The following is a 27,172-nucleotide window of genomic DNA, read 5'->3' on the forward strand; positions in this document are numbered from 1 at the left end:
ACTGGGCGGCCTGGCCACAGTCGAGCTCCCGGGTCGAGGGCGGCACGTACCGTATCCGAGGGCTCCGGGACACTGCGCCGCCAGTCCACCCCGTCCACACGGCAATAGGGTCCGTAGGATCCTACGGGAGGCCCTGAAGCCATGGGAGAGGCAGACCCTCGCCGCGCGTAGCCCCAGATCTCGTCCAGCTTAGGACAGATAACCCCCGGAACCGCAGGCCTGCGCGCTTCGTTCCGCCCGACCTTCACTCCGCATGTAAACGGTGGTGGCGCGAGTGGAGGTGCAGGGGGGAGCTCGACCTCCATGCGGTTCGCCGCGGCGGTGAATATGCGCGGCAGGACGTCAAGCGGGTAGCAAGGAACCGGCCCGGCTCCCCCGACCGCTTCGACGTCCCCCGGCTCGGAACCGAACAGGGTGCTCGGATCCGCCTCATAACACCGCCGGTCGTCCTCCTCATCGTAGTCTTCCGGACCTCCTCGGGAAGCATACGGCAGGCCCCACAATCCGCAAACGCGTGATCTGGGCCTAGACAGACGAAGCAGAGAGCGTGTGTGTCCCCCCTCCCCAGGGGGGTGTCACACGTTAGGCACAAAGACACATCTACGTCCACGTTCATGCTCACGTCCGCCATGCTGTATCCAGGAGCTTTCTCGCTGAGTTGAAAATGGAGAAAGTGCGGCGGGTGCTTCCCGCCTTTATAGGAAGTAGACTGCACCCTGCTGGGTGGCGAGTTCATTAAGCTTTCTCAGAGACGAGGCGGTGCCTCGGGGTAAACCAATAGCGAAGCCGTTGGAGGGCGGAGCACCAATGACGTAGAACCCTCGGCCTCCACACGAGTGTGCCAGATCAAAGTCGCTCATGCTTTTGGTTCCCTGTTCTTTCATTCCTGTTTAATTACCCTGTTCAGTGGATGTTTTGGCTTTTGAACGTGTTGTTTATTATTTATTGGATTGTGGACTTTGATTGTTTTGTGTTGGACTGATTCATATTAAATAGTTAATTCTTATGTTCCTTCTTCTGCTTCAGATCTTTTCTCTCACTTTCACCTGGGTTCCGCTTCATACAGTTCATGACATTATTTCTGCATATGTGATTCCTTTTTTTCTTTTCTTCCAAGAGCTCAAATATACATCCATAGAAATTTCAAAACTGACTGTTGGTTGGATTTTCGTTATTGATGTATATGTCTTTCAGGAATAATGCTTTTAATTACTATTTGATCTTAATTTTAATTTGTGGAGACAAGGGAGCGGGACATAGAATAGATCATGGTGTGACAACATTTTCCCAAGTTTAGAGATTTTTCTCAGTTGAAGGAAACAGTTTCTTGTCAGTTTTCTGCATTTTTCAGATGCCCTGAAAGTCAATGTAGATACATAGCTTTGGGGGGAATAGTCTCCAAATGTCATTCTTCACTGCAGACTACAGTTGAAGTTCAAAGTTGGAATTTAAGAATTAGGATTCAAGCATGGAAAAAAAAGGCACGATAACAACATGTTGTCAACACACTATAGAACACGTTATGTGCACTTTCTGATATTCTCCCTTTCAGCTTCTGGCTCAAAAACAACACAGCGATTCTCACAGATGTATATATAGAACATATTTTACTTAAAAAGTAATTAAACAAGTAATTAAACGTGGAGTGACTATATACTGAATCCATGTCTCGGGGCTGTTATTGTGTCGGGAGAAAAGAAACCTCAAAGTCGCAGTGAAGACTAAAGCCTGTCATGCTGGTCTGACACACTTGTCCGACTGTATCACAAGCTTTCTTTTACACTTTTTAAAATCACCTGCAATGTCAATGTTGTTCCAATTTAAATTTTTGGGGGTTCTCTGATAGAAATCCATAGTCCAGTGCCTTGTTTCAAATTAGCTGTCAATAAAAAAAACTTTAACAAAGATCATCCAATGATCACATATTTGCATCAGCATCCAGGTCCATGCACTTTTATTTAGACTCCAAGAGATGCTCGACATCAAGGAGGAGCCTTCAATGGATGGAGATGCGTGTGCGCAAAAAATCATAGGTTTCTGACAAGATTCAGGAGCATTTTAAATTATATATGGATCCAGATAGGACACTGAAGTGTTTTTTTTAACGTGAAATTTCATGAATCTCAAATGAAGTGCAGTAACATTGATTCATATTGATCTGAACACACCGTGTTGAACGATTTCTCAATTCCTTCCACAACCATACAATACTTTTACCACTGGTAAAGGGGCCCTTTAAATTGAAAAGTTGGAAATGCAGGGTTTGGCGCTATATGCAGTGAAGTCAATGTATGAAAATGTATTATTTTTCCCAAAAACAAATCAATTGTACAGTTTTTTGGGATAAGAGTGAGAATCAATCTAGTCCAATTTTAGTTATAAAAGCACTCAAATTAAAATAAATATTTTTATTTGGAGGTAATCTTGAACCCATGAACACTCTTCTTTTTATCAGTAATAAAAATTATAATAATGTTTTTTATTAATTATACTAGTCCTGTCATTGAAATAGAGGGGAAAGAACTGGAGCCCCAAATCAATGGTATAATTATATTACCTTTTAACTAGCTAGATTTAAAATACAGAAGGTTTCAGCTTTAATTGTTTCTATTATAAGCCCCCCGCCCCAACATATTTTTCGAGCCGACGCCTATGAATGTAACATCATTGTATTTAATAAGAAGATTGGGTTTTCCTGAGCTCGGTTCCTTGTTTAGGGCCACCATCTTGTGGACAGATTTAAACAACTATCAATTACTATGACATGTTTTCATGAATTGCTTCTATCAAATGAAAATAAATATAATATAATCAAGTTCATTAAAGGTTGGAAACACAAATATTTCAATTTGATTACGCAGAGTAATTAATTTGTTACTTTACTTGTTAACAAATTAATATATAATTTAAGGTTAACTTTTTTTCTTCTAATTGTGAATTTAAAGGAGTAGATATGGCTTAACTATTAACTAGATTCCTAACCACTTAAAAATGATAAATATATTAGTAAACATTTTTCACGTTTCTCTTTTCCCAGGATCTTGTACTATATTTAACAACACATTACTAAATATAAGGAAGTCATACATATCTTTTCATGAATTTGTGTTGACTGTTTTCTATTAGCTGGGGACAGTGTTTTGAGTTTGTTATAAGTAAGTAAGATAAGTAAGTTGTTAGTTTGTTGGGTGGGAATGTGTCCAAGAGGAGTGTCAACAGGTTGGACAGATTGATCAGAAAGGCTGGCTCTGTGGTTGTCATGAAGCTGGACTCACTGGTGACAGTTGCTGAGAGCTTATCTTTAGACTTAGATTGTATCATCCAGCTCTTTCTTTTTATTTCTCTTTGTTCTTGTTCTTATTTTATTTTGATTTATTTTTTTGGAAAAATTGCTGTATTTGCTGTGACTATTGGAAAAAAACTATTTCCCGAAGGAGACCTCCTGAGGGATCAATAAAGTTCTACCATACCTTACCTTACCTAATGTGAAGTTGAATTTACACATAAACATAAGAGCAGTCAACCAGTCAAATATCTATAAAACTTGCAGCAAAAATACTTTCAATTTAACTTGACAAAAAATCATAGTACAAAACTGATTAGAATTCAAAGGTTTGTTTTTCACTCTAACATATCTGTTATCCATGCATTTTGTGTGCATTGTACAATTTCTATGAATTAAAAAACAACTTGAAAGTTTGATTTATACATGAATGTGGCTGGAGTCAAATCTCTACACCAGCATAGAGGCATCATCTCCATCCACAAGTCGGAGCGTTATAAAGACCAGAGGAACAATGCAGTGTCAAAACGTCCCCTTATTTTTCTAAAACAAATTCATTAGGAGAGATTATTTACTAGTTCATGTGGAATAGACAGAAGAAACCGTATAGACTTATGCGTATGTGGTATAGCTTTGCATGTACGATGTCCTGGTTTTAATCCTAAAAATCTCCATTTTATGCTGTTTAGATGCCAGTACAGTACCACATACGGAACGGAAACATTTATGTATGAATGAACAATGTCTTTGCTTTACTTGTTTTCACCAGAATCTAATAAAATGACAATGATTTCATGCAAAGACTGTATGAGCAAGAATGTACCTGGGCACCAACTCTGCGTCAGGGGATGCAGCTCAGTGGTAGAGTGTGTACCTTGCATGTATGAGGTCCTGGGTTCAATCCCTAGCATATAATTTTGGTTTTATTTTGGACAAACAAAATTAGAAACCACAAGGTATCATTACAATGAACAAAAATATGTCTGTCACAAAGACATCCCACTACTACCAACCAGGTGTGACTGGTTACTATTAAGTTGTGTTACAACTAGAGTTAGTCTGGTGACTGTCAGCAGAAGAAGTCGGTGGCCCTTCATAATATCATGCCCTGCCAGACCCGCCCCCCAACACGGGAACCTGCCAGGACCTCCATCCTCGCAGCGACTCTTCCTAAACTGGAAGACAACAGAGCTCGTCACTCAACCAGGACGCTGCAGATCCAGCTAATGGAGAACAGCTGCAACCTGGTAGTAGTATGAGAGGCTGGAAATGACGTACTTTTCATGAAAACATGTCATAGTACTTGTGGATCTAAAGGATGCTTACTTCCGAATCCAGTTTGTGGAGAGTCACAGAAAATATCTGAGGTTTGCAGTGCAAGGAAAAAGTTACGACCATTTCAGCAACATGCCTCGAAACCCTGGATTTCAGGCTGGTTCCGGCCCATCAGGGCGTACGTGTACGGATGGGTCCGGTTTCACTTCAAATGGTGATCAAGAGCAGAGGGAGTGTGTTTGAGAACCCGCCACATCAATGTTCTGGAGGTAGAGGCTGTGTGGCTCGCTCTAAAAAAGTTTGCGCCTCACTTAAAAAGGAGACATGTTTTTATACGATCAGACCACACCTCTACAATTCCTTCCATCAATCACCAGGGCGGAGTACGATCACAGGCCATGCAAAAAGATATGTATGTGGTCAAACGGTCGGTTGCTTTCACTGTCAGCCCTTCACATTTGGGGCAGTTGGACTCTTGTGGCCGACCTTTTATCGAGAGGCAAACCCCTAGATGCCGACTGGTATCTCCACCCACAGGTGGTGGAGGAAATATGGTCCCATTTTGGACAGGCTAAGGTGGACTTATTCGCTTCACGAGACACAGCTCATTGTCAGCTGTGGTTTTCCATTCAGAACGACAATCCACCTCTGGGTCAAGATACGCTACCTCATCTTTGTCTTTATGCGTTCCCACCTTTTTCCCTAATAGAACAAGTGTTGGACAAGGTGAGAGAAGAAGGACAACAGGCCAACTCAGTCCTTGCTTTCAGGGACTCCATGGCCACTCCCCTCACGTCACGATCTGTTGACTCAGGCGGGGGGATACATTTTTTATCTAGCGCCGCAAGGTGGAACGCAAGCAGCTAGCTTGGCCCCTGAGCGGGACCATCTATTGGGCGAAGGATTACCTCTGGTGGTTTTAGAGGTAATAAAAAACGCAAGGGCTCCCTCCACTAGGACACAATATGCCTACAAGTCTATCTAAATATCTATCGTTCAATCTACCAAATGATCTACCTAAAATGGACAACAACACAATCACAACCACATGGGTTGCGTATATGTGGTCATTTCTTGGCAAATGCAGAGCATACGTATGATCCTCGAGGTGTGACTTTGCATTAGTTTATCCTAGGGAACAAGTTTTGTTTTCTCAAAACGTTTACTTAAAATATCAATCAAAAAATAGCTGATAGAACGTTATATAAAGTAAAATCATACCTTCCAGTCTATGGTACTGTCTCAGCTTTGACACATAAACTGTCACTAGCTTCCCTTCACCTTTATGCAGCGTAGCAACATCCTTTTTGGGGACTCCAGCCAGTTGATAAGGGCCACTGTGAAGGCTAACAAGGCTTCCTCCCATTTTATTTTTTTTTAGGGTTTGTAGATATCAGAACATCCAGATAGGGTCAACTGTCACTTGCCTGACCCTCTTAGTATTTATAGCACTAACATTTACTAGACTTAAAGTATTAGCTACTAACTGTTTCGTTTAATGCCCTGCTGTCTGCTATCGTCTTGTCCAGGTCCTCTTCTGGATCTTCCAACTCAAACTTATCTCCCAGAGGACATGTGTGCCCTCTGGGAGAAGGGGATTCTGGTGATACATGAGGAAGTACGGACTTAACTTGGTGGACCTCTAAAACACAATAATCCTCAGAAACTGAAACAGAAAATGTCACATGTATGTAGTTTGACTTAATTTGAGATTTTATTATCCTCCTAGAAATCCTCCATGCCAAACCTGATTGGAAGTATTAATTCCGTAAATAACAGCCTCTAGGTGCACATCCCAGTGATTACGTTCCTGGTTTACATATTTCCTGAGGGCACGTTTAATATTTTGATTTGTACGCTCGTCCTGTAAAACACAAATATAAAATATAATACTGACATACACATGGTAAAATAAATATTTTTCAAGAATATAGGTAACACATAGGTTAATAAGCAGCAGTTCAGTAAACACCTTAGGACTAAATACAGAGATCTATATATCTCTGTACATGACAAGGAATGTAACAGAGGAAAATGAAGTATTTACCTGGCCATTAGTCTGCGGATAGTAAGCACTGGAGACAGCATGCTTATATTAAGGGCCTTGAAAATGGCCCTCTCAAATTCAGCTGTTGGAAAAAATGTATGCAAGTTCATGTGTTAGCATGCGAGAAGTTGGTGTTTGTTTCAATGCATCTCTTACTGTATTTACACCTTCCCGGCCCTAGTCAGAAATTATTTTTCTCACCATCCCAAACATGTACAAGTAGGAAATCAGTGGTGCAGAAACCTCACAGGCAGACTTTGTTTTTAAAGGTTTGGCAACCACCATATTTTGTAAAGAGGTTAGTGATGGTTAAAATATGTTTATTCTGATTGGCTGTTTGCCTCAGTGGACAAATCAGGTCACTAACCACCACCCCCCATGCTTCTTTCACCTGGAGAAACAGTTATTGACATTATATCCAAACTATGTATCCATTTCAAAAAATGCACATTAAGTCACCAAAGAAAAAAACATCACAAAATGACAATCCACCAGTTTACCTTAACTTTATTGGAGTGAAAGATGGTAGCACTGTCTTAATCGTCATTTAGTTGTGATTTAGTTGTTGTTGTCATACAGTGGTGACAACATTTGACCTTTCAAATCATGAAATACACATAAATAAATAAAATGTAAAAATGTGTAAAAGCATTTATTGACATAGGGTTTCACCCAGTTTGTAACGTCGGTTGTGATGCTGAGCCAGTATTAACTAGCTGCAACCTTGTCTATGGTTGCCCTCACACCACAGTGGTTGCCCGTGCCAGCTCTGCCATGGCGTTCCTGCAGCATGGATTGTCTCTGAACCTCCGACATTAATACCAGCCTCATGTAAAGGCAAGGGACTAGTGTAAAATAAAACAAAGTAATTTAGGTGATAACTACCGACAACACGCTTCACTTTTCTCAGGTTGAGGTCCTTTGACGCTACTCCGTTCTTCAGGAACTCTTGCATAGCAGAAAAAAAGACAATTTGCCGATTATATTCCATGTTGGTAATAGGTAACTCCATTGCACACTCAAGTTCTCTCAGGTTCCAAAAAAAGGGACAAAGCAAGAGCAATCCATTCAAGAGAGATCAATCTCCTAAACGCCATACTGTATTAGAGATAGTAACTGAGTAGTAATGAAAAAAAACAGAATTATTTCTTAATATAATTCAATCATACATAATTTTTTTTGTTAACTATAAGCTTTTATATGTATATGGATAACTTTTTAAAGAATAGGAATTAAAATAAAAAGAGTGTTGATGGATCAAAATATTTTGTATTATGTGTTGCCTTAGTAACTGCCGAATACAAATGAAGTTACATGAATTAATTATTCCATATAAAACAAATTACTTATTAATACTGAACCCTTAGTCAAAGTCACCACTTGAAGTCTATTCTTATGTATCCATAATGTTTGATAATAATAATAATAATTATAATAACTAATAATAAAAAATTATAATAATAATAATTATTATTATTATTTTAAAAGCCATAACACATCGTACTTGAAAATAAAAAAATAAGTTTACATCTTTTTGATAGTCATCGCTTGTTTACTTCATTACAGCATGTAAATATGTTTTAAATCATTTACACAATTTGCTGATTATAAATATATTATAAATCATTATGTTTTGTCTTTCTTTTCATTCTTCACTAGAACCAAGACAGTTGTTTATTTACAGAAGTGGTTTTATTTATTATTATGGTGTGTTAATATAAATAAATGTGATTGTGTTCTTGTACACAATGAATATGTCTGTTTTTATTTCTGCATATAGTAATTGTACTATAGTTGGAATATTCGGTATAATAAAAATCTTCAACAATTTAATTGATTTAGAATAATGGATGTAGTTATACTAAAAGGCCACTAGATGGTAGTAATTTGTATTAAAAAAAAAGAATTTACATGAAAACGAATTAACTACGAGCTACGTTGATAAAACTTAACATTTTGGACATCAAATGCTACTTTATAAACAACTGAATACTAATGAAGCTAATTCTTGGATTCATTATTTTCATCAAATTACTTGTTTCTATCGCATAGTTTGTCAAAGTTTATATTTAGATTCAATTATTCTCTGTCCAAACATTTATCTGTGATCCGTTTAATAATAGCGATGTGAATAAAATACTAACGAAGTAAAATGAATGTTTACTTCATTACAGCACGTAAATATGTTTTAAATCATTGTTTGAATACTTTGACTCTCCACGGAAAAGAGTTTCAAAACGCTTTCGAGCAAGTCCCGCGCATGCGCAGCCACGATACCGAAGGCTGAACGAGCTTTGTCTCTGTGAGAGAACAGTTTGACGTCATCAAGTTTGCGACGCCACCACCTCCCCTCCCTCTCAGGCTCATCATTACTAATGAATATGAAATAGTATAAATTATTTTTACAAATCTAAGCATGCAAGTCCAGTATTTAAATGTGACTTCAACACAGACAACTGCTCATCCTTTTTTTCTTTTTTCCAGATTGATGTCATTCGAAAAACAAAGAAGCCAAATCATTAGAATAGAATATAAAAAGGGACTTCATAGAAGCAAAAAGTTGTGATCCTTTAAAAAGTTGCATTATTTCTCCTCCACAGATGACCAGGACATGCAATAGGAAGAGCTGAAAAATAATCATTATCCTGGGGACTAGCAATGCTGTAACTGCAAGAGGTTGTCTACTCCTTTGGTGGTTGGGATCATGTCAATAGTCTCTCAGGAAACAATGAACAATTGCAAACACACACAAAGGCAGATGGAGCCGCAGAACTCTTTTATATACTCAATTTACCATTCAAATTTTAAATCATCTGGTGGTTATTGTGGTTATCTCTACTACATTATCTTCAAGATCGGTTTCATTCATTCAGAAGCTCACTCATTTTACTTTGTCTAAATAAACTGAACAATAAATAACTTTCACTTAATGTGCTTTTGATTTTTACTACTTGAATTTTTTTCTCCCTTTTTAGGCGTTACGGTTATTTTCTTTTGCCAAATAATTAAGGTAAAAATATTAATCCTAAGATACATATAACCCATAGTCAATGTGTTTTTGTGATGGTAATTGGTTTGTAGTCAAATTCACAAACCAATTTTTGAATTCTGTTACACTTTCAAATACTATATTCATTGCTGTACATTTGACAAGACAGCAAGCAAACATAACTCATAGTACACACATAAAAACAACATGAAAGCTTCAAACAGAAGTGCCTGCAGCAATGTCAAGCGATCTCGGTAAGTAGGAAAAGCCAGCCAAAGAATCATCATCCATGAATTCAATGACAGTAGCATCAATCTGGGAAGAAAAAGTAACTTATTTTGTAAAACGTTTTTTCGTATATCTCACTATAAGGGTCCAATGGGCTCGAAATTCAAAAAACAATTCTTATTTGCTTTTGATTATTATTAGATTTCATATAGGCAGTTCCGTGTGTATTAAAGGTGAAGCACAACCTGGAATTACCCTGAAAATATTACTTTAAAGTGCACAACAAGGACTGATTATAATAAAATAACTAATATGCTCACCTTCCAAGAGTTGAATTCATTCATTGGGCACTTTTGTTGAAATTCAAGCTGTGATTTATCCGGTGTTCGCGCCATTACTACTGAGTATAGACGCACTTCAGGCGGATATGACGTACTTCAGCAGAAGCGTTAACTAAAATGTTTTTAACGCGATGATATTAGAAATAACGTGATGCCAATCCAAACATTTGTATTACACTGCTGGCAGCTCTGAGAGTCTTAATTAATCAACTTTATTTTAGATGTGAGCGGGTTTGATAGAAGATGTGAGAGAGTATGATAGAAGGTGTGAGAAAGTTTGATAGTAGATGTGAAAGAAAACTGAATTCTGTCTCAAACAGCAGCTCATAGTTTAGCGCATGCATAGCATGAATACGGTCCTGGGTATAATCCCCAGCATCTCCATACTATATTGTTTCAGTGTACCACTTATAATAGTTGTCATTCATCAGCTGTAACCGATTACTCCTGTTTCCAATATCAGACATTACCTGAATTTCCTACTAGATATAATGTTATGAGATATTTTTTACTACCTCGGGTGAAGTTTAAAGAAGGAACCCTTCAACACATTCCCTGACTACTTCTGAGTACTTAGGTTTCTGACCTCACACAATTATGCAGATACCTTATGAGAAACAATGTGCCTAAGGACTGACAACATCTGAGGGGATGTAGCTCAGTGCTAGAGCATTTGCTTTGCATTTGTGAGGTCCTTTGTGTCGTAGATGAACCACAGTATAACACACATAATGGAATCAACTGGAATGATCTATCTATGTGACATTGCCTTTTTTCTTTATTATCACATACTATATCTCCATAAAGACATGTCCCTCTTTTTATTTTTACAAGGTCACCTAGAGATGTTGCCCTTTATTTTTGATAGCGTTTTTTGGCCTACACACTTCTATTCAAAGACTGTATGTGTGTCTCCCTAATAACAATGACAATTAAAGACTAAAAATTATAATATGATGATATTTAAGTCAACCTCCTTCATTCACTTTAGTGTTGCCTAGGCTTCTTCCCAGCTCATCCCTTATACAACCAACTGACAGTCTGTCATTTAATTTGTTGGTTCACGGAAGTACCCATTAAATCATGTGTCCAATCCCTGCTCGCCACCTAATAAGTAGAAGTCCTTTTAACTCTTTGTTAGGTTAGCAGAGCAATGCTGTGTCTCAAATCGCGTACTTGCGTACTCATAGTTAGTATTTTTAGTTCATAAGTGCGTCTCAATTCTTAGTATGCGAAATTTAGTGCACCATGCACTCTAAATTGCAGTACTAAAACACCCACAAAACTGAGTATGGATCGATGGACACTATCCACCCTAAACGGCCGCCATCTTAGTGACGTTGATGTTGTAAAGGAAAGTTACGTCACTACCACTGAAATGGAGGCGGCAAAGTATGAGTAAGTGAATGAACAATGTATTTTATCATGCTAACTTGAATGAAACCTTTCATAACTTACATGTTTGTAGACATTGATGTTACTGTAAGGAGTGTCATTGCATAGTTGTGTCCACTTGTATTTCAATCAGGATGTTCATTAATGCTCGGGAGTTGGGGGGAAGGTAACCCCAGCCTTTGTTAAAAAGAAGTGGGAAAACCTTAAGCAGGCGTACAAGGTTGGTTTTCATTACCGCCAGTTTCACTACAGTTTTATGTGTAAAGTATAACAACACTGTGGCTGAATAATAAAAACAAAGGAGAAACACTGAATATTGAAATCATCAAAGGCGCCGACGAGGACGGCTGCCTCTCCAGTAGCTCTGCAGCAATAATCTATAACTTTCTGTTTTTATAAAAAAAAAATGAGTATAATTTTTTTAATGGATACTTTTGAACATGGATAGAATCGTCTTGTTTACTCAAGAGAGGATCTGTCACAGAAGTCAATGGCACGGGGTGGAGATCGCCACAAGATCCCGATCAAACTTCAGCGCCGCTATCGTGGCTGTAGAGCAGGAAAGAGGTTAAAGGCTAAGCTAATGGACAATTGGAGACATCACAGACCATCGATCACGATGGGGAACGTCAATTCATTGACCAACAAGATCGACGAGCTGTCTGCCCTCAACAACCACGGATCTACAGAGAGAGCAGCTTGTTGATCTTCACGGAGACGTGGCTCACACAGCTGACTCCGGACACTCACGTGGACCTGCTGGGTTTCAGCACCGTCAGAGCGGACAGAGACCCAGACGCTTGCGGGAAGCAGAGAGGAGGAGGTCTGATCATGTACGTGAATAAACGCTGGTGTAGCCTGGGACACGTTACTGTGAAGAAAGTCTCTTGTTGTCAAGATTTAGAACCGTTGGCTGTCAGCATGCATCCATATTATCTTCCGCGTGAGTTCAGTTACGTGATCGCACTGTGTGTTTACATTCCTCTGAGCGCTGCGGCGCCATCTGCCTGTGAGAAGATCCACACAATGACAGCTCGACTTCAGAATCAACATCCTGACGCGTTTATCATCATCTCTGGAATTTTAATCATGACAACCTGGAATCTACTCTGCCTACTTTCCATCAGGCTGTGGATTGTCCCACCAGGAATAACAGCACAATTGACCTGAGGGATCAATAAAGTTTTACCTTACCTTACCTTACCTTCTTTATTCCAACTTGAAGGACGTGTACAGAGCCAAACCTCTTCCTCCACTTGGAAGATCTGATCATAACCTGGTCCACTGTCCACCTGTTCAGTCACAGTACATTCCTCTGGTGCAGAGACAGACTGTGACCACTGAGACAATCAGGGAGTGGATACCAGCTGTGGAGGACACCATCAGAGACTGCTTTGACACCACAGACTGGGATGTGCTGCTGAAGTCTCATGGTGGGGACTTTGAGCGACAGACACACTGCTAAGACTGTCCGCTGTTACCCTAATAATAAACCGTGCTTAACAAAGGAGGTCAAGGATGTCCTTAACAGGAAGAAAGTGGCTTTCAGGAGCAGGGACAGAGAGGTCTGGTATGGTGTTAAAACCATCACTGGACACAAGACCAAGGCCTCTCTTACTGCAGTGGACACGGTGGAGGAGGCAAACATACTAAACAACTTTTTCAACAGGTTTGAGCAGGTCACCTCACCCTCACTGCTGCCCGCTTCAGGACCTGCCCCACCTTCTATTGCCCCCCTCACCTCAACACAACCACTTCCCAGCTTCACCTCATTCCAGGTACAAGATTTACTTTGGTGGCATGGTTGGATGCATCAGGGACAACAGCGAAGACGAGTATCGGAGTCTAATACGTGACTTTGAGGACTGGAGTGAGAGGAACCACTTCCAGCTGAACACCTCAAAGACCAAGTAGCTGGTCCAGGACAAAGCCACGTCCAGTGTCCATCAGAGGCAACTAGGTGGAGATAGTTGACAACTATTTTATCTTGATCTTTAAAATATATACTTTATTGAATATTGTTTTGATTGTTTAAGTGCTTTGTGACCCTGGTCTAGAAAAGCGCTATACAAATAAGAATTACTTACTTACTTACTTACTATAAGTACCTGGGTGTGTGGCTGGACAGTAAACTGGACTGGTCCTGCAACACAGACCATGTATATAAGAAAGTTCAGAGTAGACTGTACTTTCTGAGGAGTCTTCGATCATTTAACATCTGCAAGAAGCTCCTCTGCATGTTCTACCAGTCTGTGGTAGCCAGTGTTTTATGCTGTGGTGTGTTGGAGTGGGAATGTGTCCAGGAGGAGTGTCAACAGGTTAGACAGATTGATCAGAAGGACTGGTTCTGTGGTTGGCATGAAGCTGGACTCACTGTTGACAGTTGCTGAGAGGAGATCACTGAACAAACCACTGTCCATCATGGATGATGACAGTCATCCTCTCAGCACTGTCATCAGTGAGCAGAGAAGCAGAATGAGTGCACGAATGCTCCCTCCCTGATGCAACACTAATAGACTCAAGGACTCATTCATTCCTCGGGCTATTAAATTGTATAATTCTGAGTCGGGGGGCAGGAGTGGAGTGAAAGTATCATGACGTTCTGTTCTATGTTAGTCTTTGTATCATTTGTGTTATTTTTCTTTGATCTATGTTCTTTATCTTTATCTTTAGACTTCGATTGAATCATCTTGTTCTTTCTCTTTATTTCTCTTTGTTCTTGTTCTTATTTTATTTTGATTCTTTTTTATGAAGGTTTGCTGTATTTGCTGTGGATAATTTGCCAAAGGAGACCTCCTGAGGGATCGATAAAGTTCTACCTAACCTAACCTAACCTATTGTAAGGAATGTACAAAGAGCAACATAAGCATTTTTTTTTACACCGCATCGCCTCATCCTCCAAGAATGCGGTTGTGGTTGAAGCCCCCTTCGTGCAGACCCCACCACAAAGCGCAATCAGACCAGGGTCCCAACCAAGAGTCCATTCAATCCTAGGTCAGAGGTGCACGTGTATGAGGGGAACCATAGGAAGGGGAATCTCAGGAGCCTCCTGTCCAAACCGGCAGATGAAAGGGGGGAAGATTTCGCTCTGGTCACTTGTTAGCTCGCCATAATATTTTTCAGCGTGTTTAATCATCATCATCATCATCGTGGCGTTGGCACCTGGTCTACAACAGGGCCAGAGCAACAATAAATTTCATGTGTACCTGCTTAGTTGTAAATCATGGGATAAGCAAATGTTTCAATAAACATGCTTATCATGCTGCAACTGATCAAACACCCACCAGTTTGGTGCGCACGGCGCGATCAAAATTCTTTAAATAACTGGCAGCTGGACCAGCGGAAGTTGGATCAACTATTGATTAAAAATGTATTACTGGGGCGAAGATTTCAACCCAATTCGTTCTTACCTGCTGCACGGATAACCATGCATGCCACTAACCCCGGAAGCGACAGGGATCTAATATGCATTTTAGACGAGGTGTAACTAATCGCGTCAGCAGCGACGCTGTTGTCAACATGCGGAAGAGGAATTCAGCCGGGTTACATATACATTACTGGATAGTTAGTTTTGAAAGGACATTAACACCGTCGCTGCTGTAGGCCTATAAAATGTTTTCCAGACCTGTTATGATTATTTTTTTATCTTGGGGTCTCCCCACGTAGGTTCAAATCCTACCAACAACGAAGTTAATCTAGTGTTATATCCTGCTCTTTTACAGTAAATGCAATCATTTGCATCAATAAAGAGAAAATTATTTTTTACTGGCGATCACTGCATACAATGGTGTTATAGTGGTGAGCATAGCTGCCTTCATCTATTAATAGAATAGAATAGAAAAGCTTTATTCATCCCCAGAGGGGAAACACACTTTCACAACAGCGCAGTTTAAAAAAATAAAGTGCAAGGAAAAAGAAATAATAAAAGAGGTAATACAAAATAAAATAAAAACGATATAAAGAATATACAATTATTTACAAAAATTAGAAATTTAACACTATTAACAAAATAAAATAGAATAAAATAAAATAAAATAGAAATAAAAACGGGAAAAAAAATAAAAATAAAAACACACGAGAAGAAAAACACACTACGGATTAGCATCAGGATATTTAAAGTAGAGAGTTAAATATCCTGACACCAGTTGGGATGAAGGACCTTCTATAACGCTCCGTCCTACACTGGGGGTGCCTGAGCCTGCCACTGAAGGAGCTGGCCAGCTCCTCCACGGTCAGGTGCAGTGGGTGAAGAGCGTTGTCCCTGATGGAGGATAGTCTGGAGAGTGTCCTCCTCTCTCCCACCTCCTCCACCGAGTCCAGCGAGCGGCCCAGGACAGAGCCGGCCCTCGTGACCAGCCTGTTCAGTCTCTTCCTGTCCCGGTCCGTGCTGCCTGCTCCCCCGCAGACCACAGCGTAGTGGATAGCAGAGGCTACCACGGAGTCATAAAAGGTCCTTAAAAGTGGTCTGCACACTCCGAAGGACCTCAGTCTCCCCAGGAGGTGGAGGCGACTTCGGCCCTTCTTATACACGGCGTTGATGTGTGTGGACCAGTTCAGTTTATTGTTGAGGTGAACACCCAGGTATTTGAAGCTGTCCACTAGCTCAATGTCCGAGCCCTGGATGCTCACCGGTTGATGTGGTGGGGACTTTTTCCTGAAGTCAATCACCATCTCCCTTGTCTTACTGGTGTTTAAGCAAAGGTAGTTGCTCTCACACCAGTCAACAAAGTCCTTGATGACTGACCTGTACTCCAGCTCGCCCCCCCCCAGACACGCAGCCCACAATGGCCGAGTCGTCAGAAAACTTCTGGAGGTGACAGCTGCTGGAGTCATAGGTAAAGTCCGCCGTGTAGAGGGAAAAAAGGAAAGGTGACAGCACTGTCCCTTGAGGCACCCCGGTGCTGCAGATGGTCACCTCAGACCTGCAGTCCTGCAGCCTCACATACTGCGGCCTGTTGGTGAGGTAGTCCATCGTCCATGCTGCCAGCTGTGTCCCAACTCCTGCGTCCTCCATCTTCTTCCTTAGCAGCGCCGGCTGGATGGTGTTGAAAGCACTTGAGAAGTCAAAAAACATGACTCTCACAGTGATACCGGCGGCTTCCAGATGAGTCAGTGCCCGGTGCTGCAGGTAGATGACGGCGTCGTCCACCCCCATCTTTGGCCTGTAGGCGAACTGCAGCGGATCCAACGCAGAGCTCACCGTCGTGCGTAGCTCGCGGAGTACTAGCCTCTCCAAGGTCTTCATCAGATGGGAGGTCAGGGCGACTGGTCTGAAGTGGCTCAGCTCCTTCGCGTGTACCGCCTTGGGAACCGGAACCACACAGGAGGTCTTCCACTGGACCGGGACCTTCTCCAGTTTGAGGCTCAGGTTGAAGATGTGTGTGACCAACTCACAAAGTTGATCAGCACAGTCCCTGAGCAGTCTGGGGCTGAGTCCATCTGGTCCCTAGAGAAAAGTATTTTTACTTGGGATGAACACATTCAATTTTGGTTTAGTGGTGAGCATAGTTGCCTTCCAAGCAGTTGACCCGGGTTCGATTCCCGGCCATTGCAGAAGCCTTTTTCTAACAAGAATCAGAAAAAAGCATTTCATCCTATTCTCACCGTGCTCATACCTACCCTATCAGGCCATTATTAGTCCTGTTGTATTACTTTTTTCATGTGTTGTTGTGGCCGAGTGGTTAAGGCGATGGACTAGAAATCCATTGGGGTCTCCCCGCGTAGGTTCGAATCCTACCAACAACGAGTTTAGTCTAGTGTTCATTTCTGCTCTTTTACAGGAGATGCAATTATTTGCATCAAATAAGAGAAAAGTATTTTTACTTGATATAAATGCATGCAATGATGGTATAGTGGTGAGCATAGCTGCCTTCCAAGCATTTGACCCAGGTTCGATTCCCGGCCATTGCAGAAGCCTTTTTCTATTACAACAAGAATCAGAAAAAAAGCATTTCATCCTATTCTCACCATGCTCATACCTACGATATCAGGCCATTATTAGTCCTGTTGTATTACTCTTGTCAGGTGTTGTTGTGGCCGAGTGGTTAAGGCGATGGACTAGAAATCCATTGGGGTCTCCCCGCGTAGGTTCGAATCCTAGCAACAACGAATTTAGTCTAGTGTTCATTTCTCCTCTTTTACAGTAAATGCAATTATTTGCATCAAATGAGAGAAAATAATTTTTAATGGATACAAACACATGCAATGGTGGTATAGTGGTGAGCATAGCTCCCTTCCAAGCACTTGACCCGGGTTCGATTCCCGGCCATTGCAGAAGCCCTTTGCTAAACAACATGAATTACCAAAAGGCATTTCAGCCTTATCACAATGTTCTTATATGTAACGCTATCTATTTGGCCATTATTAGTCCTGTTGTATTACTCTTTTCATGTGTTGTTGTGGCCGAGTGGTTAAGGCGATGGACTAGAAATCCATCGGGATCCCCCCCGTATAAGTTCAAATCCTACCAACAACAAAGTTTGTCTAGTGTTATTTTCTGCTTTTTAAAAGTAAATGCAATTATTTGCATCAAATAAGACAAAAGTATTTTTACTTGATATAAATGCATGCAATGATTGTATAGTGGTGAGCATAGCTGCCTTCCAAGCAGTTGACCCGGGTTCGATTCCCAGCCATTGCAGAAGCTTTTTTCTATTACCACAAGAATCAGAAAAAAGCATTTCATCCTATTCTCACTGTGCTCATACCTACCCTATCAGGCCATTATTAGTCCTGTTGTATTACTTTTTTATGTGTTGTTGTGGCTGAGTGGTTAAGGCGATGGACTAGAAATCCATTGGGGTCTCCCCGCGTACTTTCGAATCCTAGCAACAACGAATTTAGTCTAGTGTTCATTTCTGCTCTTTTACAGTAAATGCAATTATTTGCATCAAATAAGAGAAAAGTATTTTTAATGGATACAAACACATGCAATGGTGGTTTAGTGGTGAGCATAGCTGCCTTCCAAGCAGTTGACCTGGGTTCGATTCCCGGCCATTGCAGAAGCCCTTTGCTAAACAACATCAATTAGAAAACGGCATTTCAGCCTTATCACAATGTTCTTATATGTAACGCTATCTATTTGGCCATTATTAGTCCTGTTGTATTACTCTTTTCATGTGTTGTTGTGACCGAGTGGTTAAGGCGATGGACTAGAAATCCATCGGGATCCCCCCCGCATAAGTTCAAATCCTACCAACAACAAAGTTAGTCTAGTGTTATTTTCTGCTTTTTTACAGTAAATGCAATCATTTGCATCAAATAAGAGAAAATTATTTTTAATGGATACAAACACATGCAATGGTGGTATAGTGGTGAGCATAGTTGCCTTCCAAGCAGTTGACCCCGGTTCGATTCCTGGTCATTGCAGAAGCTTTTTTCTATTGCAACAAGAATCAGAAAAAAAACATTTCATCCTATTCTCACTGTGCTCATACCTACCCTATCAGGCCATTATTAATCCTGTTTTTTTTAAACTTTTTTATGTGTTGTTGTGGCCGAGTGGTTAAGGCGATGGACTAGAAATCCATTGGGGTCTCCCCGCGTAGTTTCGAATCCTACCAACAACGAGTTTAGTTTAGTGTTCATTTCTGCTCTTTTACAGTAGATGCAATTATTTGCATCAAATAAGAGAAAAGTATTTTTACTTGATATAAATGCATGCAATGGTGGTATAGTGGTGAGCATAGCTGCCTTCCAAGCAGTTGACCCGGGTTCGATTCCTGGCCATTGCAGAAGCCTTTTTCTATTACAACAAGAATCAGAAAAAAGCATTTCATCCTATTCTCACCGTGCTCATACCTACCCTATCAGGCCATTATTAATCCTGTTTTTTTTTTTTACTTTTTTTATGTGTTGTTGTGGCCGAGTGGTTAAGGCGATGGACTAGAAATCCATTGGGGTCTCCCCGCGTAGGTTTGAATCCTACCAACAACGAGTTTAGTCTAGTGTTCATTTCTGCTCTTTTACAGTAAATGCAATTATTTGCATCAAATAAGAGAAAAGTATTTTTACTTGATATAAATGCATGCAATGATGGTATAGTGGTGAGCATAGCTGCCTTCCAAGCAGTGGCCAGACGTGGATACCTGGAACAGACAAACAGCCAATCAGAATGCCAAATACTAACAGCCAATCCGAATTCTCCATCTTAACACCTGGTGGCCAACCGTTGAAATATTTAAATAATGTTGGAGCAATAAAGACCCCGGTTCGATACCCAGCCGATGCACACATCTTTTTTTTCTTTCTTGTTAAATTAATCACGTTGTTAAGTATTAAGTATTAAAAGTAATATTTTACATCGCCTTATGTCTCTGGGGGCTCAACTGTTTAATGTTAAAAGCATAAAACCACACATTTCTTTCTTTTTATATTTTTCTTTCCAGTTAAATGAATCCTATTGTGAAAGGTTTTTAAAAGAGGATTGATTATTTTTTATTTCAGGATTTTGGAGAATTTTATTTAATAATTTAATAATACACTTCAATGATCAACACTATTTTGCTGACAGGTGTCGACCCAGGCCAGAGAACCAGGGCTTCCAACTCTGTTTTCATCCAGACTTTCTGCTGGTGTGAACAGGTCTAGGGGCCAATGTCGTGGGTTGACCAAGAGGCTTTGGATGAGGACGTGGTCAAACAGGTGGCAATGGCTGACCTGGACAAACATAACGACAGATTAGTTATCATAAAATTTGATGATAAAAAATGTGATGATAATATGTCCAACATACTTTTCAGAGGGCTTTGGCTGGTTGCTGTCTGTTCAACGGCCTTGTGTGCCAGAGTTGGTGCACTGGTTTCTGAATAGTATGGCATGAGCAACATGTAAATCAAGTGACATGTTTCAATTTGTGATGAACTTTCTGAAATACAATAACAACATTACTTATTAAGAATGAAATACACTATTCTGATTATGACTTTAAAAAGATAGCTATGCTTGTTAATGTGAGAAATAGATAACATGCCCACCTGGTAGAGGGGTGGAAGTTTCAGCTTCGGAAATTCCTTCTGGTAACAGAAACATCAGCTCCTTGGGAATGGGAGCGGTTTTCTTCGTTGGTGCCTCTGTTTCCTCTGTAGGTAATAAAAGAGAAAAATAATCATGACAGTGTCGATGTAACTGAGAAAAAAACAACTTCATTTAATTTAATAATTCACCCTTGAACTGTTTGCATCTCCTCTGGGGCTGGACATGTCATTGTTGTGACTAGAGTAGAAATGTCAGTAAGTTATATGTACAAGGAATTCACTGTTATGTACCGATTACACCTGAGGATGTATTTGAGGCCGGTTCCACAGCAGGGGCTGAGATGGATTCCTGTTTCTTTTGAAAATGAATGGGAAAACTTTAGGGATTTTTAGCGCAATAATCCGCGGCGGCCGCGTTATGTTAAGGTCAACATTCATTTTACTTTCTAGTTGCCTATGTTTTAGAATGTGTAGATCTACAAAGCCACCTCCAAATTTACCTGTTTCCCTAATAGTCATGATAACTGAACTTTGCTTTTACAACCTTAGTGTTCTCCTAGGGAAAGTTCTCCAACACCTTATTTAGTTCGTGAAATTGAATATTTTTCCTCTTGCTGACCAGCAGTCTATCATTTTTTTTGTTGGTTCACCAAAGTACCCATTCAATCACGCTTTTAAACCCTTTCACCACCTTACAAACAGACGTATCTTTGACTCATTGTCAGCTCAGCACACCAAGCCTTGTTGGCGCAGTAGGCAGCGCGTCAGTCTCATAATCTGAAGGTCGTGAGTTCAAACCTCACACAGGGCACCTTTTTACTAGTGGCAAACATTGTTTTGCTTTAGAATCACCTATCTTTTTGGAATCTTTCGATTTACAAAGCCTTATTGTTCTTCTAGGGAATGTTCTACAACACCTTATTTAGTTCGTAAAATTGAATATTTTTCCTCTTGCTGACCAGCAGTCTGTCATTTTTTTGTTGGTTCACCAAAGTACCCATTCAATCACGCTTTTAAACCTTCACCACCTTACAAACAGACGTACCTTTGACTAATTGTCAGGTCAGCATTCCAAGCCTTGTTGACGCAGTAGGCAGCGCGTCGGTCTCATAATCTGAATGTCGTGAGTTCAAGCCTCACACAGGGCAGGTTTATGTTAAGGTCAACATTCATGTTGCTTTCTAGTTCCATATCTTTTTAGAATGTGTCGATCTACAAAGCCACCTCCAAATGTACCTGTTTCCCTAATAGTCATATTAACTGAACTTTGCTTTTGCAACCTTAGTGTTCTTCTAGGGAAAGTTCTCCAACACCTTATTTAGTTTCGTAAAATTGAATATTTTTCCTCTTGCTGACCAGCAGTCTGTCATTTTTTTGTTGGTTCACCAAAGTACCCATTCAATCACGCTTAAACCCTTTCACCACCTTACAAACAGACGAACCTTTGACTCATTATCAGGTCAGCACACCAAGCCTTGTTGGTGCAGTAGGCAGCGCGTCAGTCTCATAATCGGAAGGTCGTGAGTTCGAACATCACACAGGGCACCTTTTTACTAGTGGCAAACATTGTTTTGCTTTCGAATCACCTATCTTTTTGGAATCTTTCGATTTACAAAGCCTTTTGGTTCTTCTAGGGAATGTTTTACAACACCTTATTTAGTTCGTAAGATTGAATATTTTTCCTCTTGCTGACCAGCAGTCTGTCATTTTTTTTGTTGGTTCACCAAAGTACCCATTCAATCACGCTTTTAAACCCTTTCACCACCTTACAAACAGACGTACCTTTGACTAATTGTCAGGTCAGCACGCCAAGCCTTGTTGGCGCAGTCGGCAGCGCGTCAGTCTCATAATCTGAAGGTCATGAGTTCAAGCCTCACACAGGTCAGGTTTATGTTAAGGTCAACATTCATTATGCTTTCTAAATGCCTATCTTTTAAGAATGTGTCGATCTACAAAGCCACCTCCAAATGTACCTGTTTCCCTAATAGTCATGTTCACTGAACTTTGCTTTTACAACCTTAGTGTTCTCCTAGGGAAAGTTGTCCAACACCTTATTTAGTTCGTGAAATTGAATATTTTTCCTCTTGCTGACCATCAGTCTGTCATTTTTTTTGTTGGTTCACCAAAGTACCCATTCAATCACGCTTTTAAACCTTCACCACCTTACAAACAGACGTACCTTTGACTCATTGTCGGCTCAGCACACCAAGCCTTGTTGGCGCAGTAGGCAGCGCGTCAGTCTCATAATCTGAAGGTTATGAGTTCAAGCCTCACACAGGGCAGGTTTATGTTAAGGTCAACATTCATGTTGCTTTCTAGTTCCCCATCTTTTTAGAATGTGTCGATCTACAAAGCCACCTCTAAATTTACCTGTTTCCCTAATAGTCATGATAACTGAACTTTGCTTTTACAACCTAAGTGTTCTCTTAGGGAAAGTTCTCCAACACCTTACGTAAAATTGAATATTTCTCCTCTTGCTGACCAGCAGTCTCTCCTTTTTTAGTTGGTTCACCAAAGTACCCATTCAATCACGCTTTTAAACCCTTTCACAACCTTACAAACAGACGTAACTTTGACTCATTGTCAGGTCAGCACGCCAAGCCTTGTTGGCGCAGTAGGCAGCGCGTCAGTGTCATAATCTGAAGGTCGTGAGTTCAAGCCTCACACAGGGCACCTTTTTACTAGTGGCAAACATTGTTTTGCTTTCGAATCACCTATCTTTTTGCAATCTTTCGATTTACAAAGCCTTATTGTTCTTCTAGGGAATGTTCTACAACACCTTATTTAGTTCGTAAAATTGAATATTTTTCCTCTTGCTGACCAGCAGTCTGTCATTTTTTTGTTGGTTCACCAAAGTACCCATTCAATCACGATTTTAAACCCTTTCACAACCTTACAAACAGACGTAACTTTGACTCATTGTCAGGTCAGCACGCCAAGCCTTGTTGGCGCAGTAGGCAGCGCGTCAGTCTCATAATCTGAAGGTCGTGAGTTCAAGCCTCACACAGGGCACCTTTTTACTAGTGGCAAACATTGTTTTGCTTTCGAATCACCTATCTTTTTGGAATGTTTCGATTTACAAATCCTTATTGTTCTTCTAGGGAATGTTCTACAACACCTTATTTAGTTCGTAAAATTGAATATTTTTCCTCTTGCTGATTAGCAGTCTGTCATTTTTTTGTTGGTTTACCAAAGTACCCATTCAATCACGCTTTTAAACCTTCACCACCTTACAAACAGACGTACCTTTGACTAATTGTCAGGTGAGCATGCCAAGCCTTGTTGGCGCAGTAGGCAGCGCGTCAGTCTCATAATCTGAAGGTCGTGAGTTCAAGCCTCACACAGGGCAGGTTTATGTTAAGGTCAACATTCATTTTGCTTTCTAGATGCCTATCTTTTAAGAATGTGTCGATCTACAAAGCCACCTCCAAATTTACCTGTTTCCCTAATAGTCATGATCACTGAACTTTGCTTTTACAACCTTAGTGTTCTCCTAGGGAAAGTTGTCCAACACCTTATTTAGTTCGTGAAATTGAATATTTTTCCTCTTGCTGACCATCAGTCCGTCATTTTTTTTGTTGGTTCACCAAAGTACCCATTCAATCACGCTTTTAAACCTTCACCACCTTACAAACAGACGTACCTTTGACTCATTGTCGGCTCAGCACACCAAGCCTTGTTGGCGCAGTAGGCAGCGCGTCAGTCTCATAATCTGAAGGTCGTGAGTTCAAGCCTCACACAGGGCAGGTTTATGTTAAGGTCAACATTCATGTTGCTTTCTAGTTCCCCATATTTTTAGAATGTGTCGATCTACAAAGCCACCTCCAAATTTACCTGTTTCCCTAATAGTCATGATAACTGAACTTTGCTTTTACAACCTTAGTGTTCTCCTAGGGAAAGTTCTCCAACACCTTATTTAGTTCGTGAAATTGAATATTTTTCCTCTTGCTGACCAGCAGTCTATCATTTTTTTTGTTGGTTCACCAAAGTACCCATTCAATCACGCTTTTAAACCCTTTCACCACCTTACAAACAGACGTATCTTTGACTCATTGTCAGCTCAGCACACCAAGCCTTGTTGGCGCAGTAGGCAGCGCGTCAGTCTCATAATCTGAAGGTCGTGAGTTCAAGCCTCACGCAGGGCACCTTTTTACTAGTGGCAAACATTGTTTTGCTTTCGAATCACCTATCTTTTTGGAATCTTTCGATTTACAAAGCCTTATTGTTCTTCTAGGGAATGTTCTACAACACCTTATTTAGTTCGTAAAATTGAATATTTTTCCTCTTGCTGACCAGCAGTCTGTCATTTTTTTGTTGGTTCACCAAAGTACCCATTCAATCACGCTTTTAAACCTTCACCACCTTACAAACAGACGTACCTTTGACTAATTGTCAGGTCAGCATGCCAAGCCTTGTTGACGCAGTAGGCAGCGCGTCGGTCTCATAATCTGAATGTCGTGAGTTCAAGCCTCACACAGGGCAGGTTTATGTTAAGGTCAACATTCATGTTGCTTTCTAGTTCCATATCTTTTTAGAATGTATCGATCTACAAAGCCACCTCCAAATGTACCTGTTTCCCTAATAGTCATATTAACTGAACTTTGCTTTTGCAACCTTAGTGTTCTTCTAGGGAAAGTTCTCCAACACCTTATTTAGTTTCGTAAAATTGAATATTTTTCCTCTTGCTGACCAGCAGTCTGTCCTTTTTTTGTTGGTTCACCAAAGTACCCATTCAATCACGCTTAAACCCTTTCACCACCTTACAAACAGACGAACCTTTGACTCATTATCAGGTCAGCACACCAAGCCTTGTTGGTGCAGTAGGCAGCGCGTCAGTCTCATAATCGGAAGGTCGTGAGTTCGAACATCACACAGGGCACCTTTTTACTAGTGGCAAACATTGTTTTGCTTTCGAATCACCTATCTTTTTGGAATCTTTCGATTTACAAAGCCTTTTGCTTCTTCTAGGGAATGTTTTACAACACCTTATTTAGTTCGTAAAATTGAATATTTTTCCTCTTGCTGACCAGCAGTCTGTCATTTTTTTTGTTGGTTCACCAAAGTACCCATTCAATCACGCTTTTAAACCCTTTCACCACCTTACAAACAGACGTACCTTTGACTAATTGTCAGGTCAGCACGCCAAGCCTTGTTGGCGCAGTCGGCAGCGCGTCAGTCTCATAATCTGAAGGTCATGAGTTCAAGCCTCACACAGGGCAGGTTTATGTTAAGGTCAACATTCATTATGCTTTCTAAATGCCTATCTTTTAAGAATGTGTCGATCTACAAAGCCACCTCCAAATGTACCTGTTTCCCTAATAGTCATGTTCACTGAACTTTGCTTTTACAACCTTAGTGTTCTCCTAGGGAAAGTTGTCCAACACCTTATTTAGTTCGTGAAATTGAATATTTTTCCTCTTGCTGACCATCAGTCTGTCATTTTTTTTGTTGGTTCACCAAAGTACCCATTCAATCACGCTTTTAAACCTTCACCACCTTACAAACAGACGTACCTTTGACTCATTATCAGGTCAGCACACCAAGCCTTGTTGGCACAGTAGGCAGCGCGTCAGTCTCATAATCTGAAGGTCGTGAGTTCGAACCTCATACAGGGCACCTTTTTACTAGTGGCAAACATTGTTTTGCTTTCGAATCACCTATCTTTTTGGAATCTTTCGATTTACAAAGCCTTATTGTTCTTCTAGGGAATGTTCTACAACACCTTATTTAGTTCGTAAAATTGAATATTTTTCCTCTTGCTGACCAGCAGTCTGTCATTTTTTTTGTTGGTTCACAAAAGTACCCATTCAATCACGCTTTTAAACCCTTTCACCACCTTACAAACAGACGTATCTTTGACTCAATGTCAGCTCAGCACACCAAGCCTTGTTGGCGCAGTAGGCAGCGCGTCAGTCTCATAATCTGAAGGTCGTGAGTTCAAGCCTCACACAGGGCACCTTTTTACTAGTGGCAAACATTGTTTTGCTTTCGAATCACCTATCTTTTTGGAATCTTTCGATTTACAAAGCCTTATTGTTCTTCTAGGGAATGTTCTACAACACCTTATTTAGTTCGTAAAATTGAATATTTTTCCTCTTGCTGACCAGCAGTCTGTCATTTTTTTTGTTGGTTCCCAAAAGTACCCATTCAATCACGCTTTTAAACCCTTTCACCACCTTACAAACAGACGTACCTTTGACTCATTGTCGGTTCAGCACGCCAAGCCTTGTTGGCGCAGCAGGCAGCGCGTCAGTCTCATAATCTGAAGGTCGTGAGTTCAAGCCTCACACAGGGCACCTTTTTACTAGTGGCAAACATTGTTTTGCTTTCGAATTACCTATCTTTTTGGAATGTTTCGATTTACAAAGCCTTATTGTTCTTCTAGGGAATGTTCTACAACACCTTATTTAGTTCGTAAAATTGAATATTTTTCCTCTTGCTGACCAGCAGTCTGTCATTTTTTTGTTGGTTCACCAAAGTACACATTCAATCACGCTTTTAAACCCTTTCACCACCTTACAAACAGACGTACCTTTGACTAATTGTCACGTCAGCATGCCAAGCCTTGTTGGCGCAGTAGGCAGAGCGTCAGTCTCATAATCTGAAGGTCGTGAGTTCAAGCCTCACACAGGGCAGCTT

General features: G+C 40.6%; 13 non-coding genes across 13 annotated transcripts; all 13 read left to right on the plus strand.

Moving 5' to 3' along the window:
• The first annotated feature begins 17,221 nt into the window (after window positions 1–17,221).
• trnas-aga (transfer RNA serine (anticodon AGA)) lies at window positions 17,222–17,303 on the plus strand. Its single transcript has one exon. It is a non-coding gene; the product is annotated as a tRNA-Ser (tRNA).
• Window positions 17,304–18,487: 1,184 nt separating this feature from the next.
• Window positions 18,488–18,559, plus strand: trnag-ucc (transfer RNA glycine (anticodon UCC)). Its single transcript has one exon. It is a non-coding gene; the product is annotated as a tRNA-Gly (tRNA).
• Window positions 18,560–19,219: 660 nt separating this feature from the next.
• On the plus strand, window positions 19,220–19,291 carry trnag-ucc (transfer RNA glycine (anticodon UCC)). The gene has a single exon. It is a non-coding gene; the product is annotated as a tRNA-Gly (tRNA).
• A 120-nt stretch (window positions 19,292–19,411) lies between these two features.
• Window positions 19,412–19,493, plus strand: trnas-aga (transfer RNA serine (anticodon AGA)). The gene has a single exon. It is a non-coding gene; the product is annotated as a tRNA-Ser (tRNA).
• A 1,778-nt stretch (window positions 19,494–21,271) lies between these two features.
• On the plus strand, window positions 21,272–21,344 carry trnam-cau (transfer RNA methionine (anticodon CAU)). The gene has a single exon. It is a non-coding gene; the product is annotated as a tRNA-Met (tRNA).
• A 2,128-nt stretch (window positions 21,345–23,472) lies between these two features.
• On the plus strand, window positions 23,473–23,545 carry trnam-cau (transfer RNA methionine (anticodon CAU)). Its single transcript has one exon. It is a non-coding gene; the product is annotated as a tRNA-Met (tRNA).
• Window positions 23,546–23,809: 264 nt separating this feature from the next.
• On the plus strand, window positions 23,810–23,882 carry trnam-cau (transfer RNA methionine (anticodon CAU)). Its single transcript has one exon. It is a non-coding gene; the product is annotated as a tRNA-Met (tRNA).
• Window positions 23,883–24,206: 324 nt separating this feature from the next.
• Window positions 24,207–24,279, plus strand: trnam-cau (transfer RNA methionine (anticodon CAU)). Its single transcript has one exon. It is a non-coding gene; the product is annotated as a tRNA-Met (tRNA).
• Window positions 24,280–24,605: 326 nt separating this feature from the next.
• trnam-cau (transfer RNA methionine (anticodon CAU)) lies at window positions 24,606–24,678 on the plus strand. The gene has a single exon. It is a non-coding gene; the product is annotated as a tRNA-Met (tRNA).
• A 1,001-nt stretch (window positions 24,679–25,679) lies between these two features.
• Window positions 25,680–25,752, plus strand: trnam-cau (transfer RNA methionine (anticodon CAU)). Its single transcript has one exon. It is a non-coding gene; the product is annotated as a tRNA-Met (tRNA).
• A 324-nt stretch (window positions 25,753–26,076) lies between these two features.
• trnam-cau (transfer RNA methionine (anticodon CAU)) lies at window positions 26,077–26,149 on the plus strand. Its single transcript has one exon. It is a non-coding gene; the product is annotated as a tRNA-Met (tRNA).
• A 267-nt stretch (window positions 26,150–26,416) lies between these two features.
• trnam-cau (transfer RNA methionine (anticodon CAU)) lies at window positions 26,417–26,489 on the plus strand. Its single transcript has one exon. It is a non-coding gene; the product is annotated as a tRNA-Met (tRNA).
• Window positions 26,490–26,756: 267 nt separating this feature from the next.
• On the plus strand, window positions 26,757–26,829 carry trnam-cau (transfer RNA methionine (anticodon CAU)). The gene has a single exon. It is a non-coding gene; the product is annotated as a tRNA-Met (tRNA).
• Window positions 26,830–27,172: the final 343 nt, after the last annotated feature.

Source organism: Callionymus lyra, chromosome 17, assembly GCF_982586985.1.
Source record: "Callionymus lyra chromosome 17, fCalLyr1.hap1.1, whole genome shotgun sequence".
Lineage (NCBI taxonomy): Eukaryota > Metazoa > Chordata > Actinopteri > Syngnathiformes > Callionymidae > Callionymus > Callionymus lyra.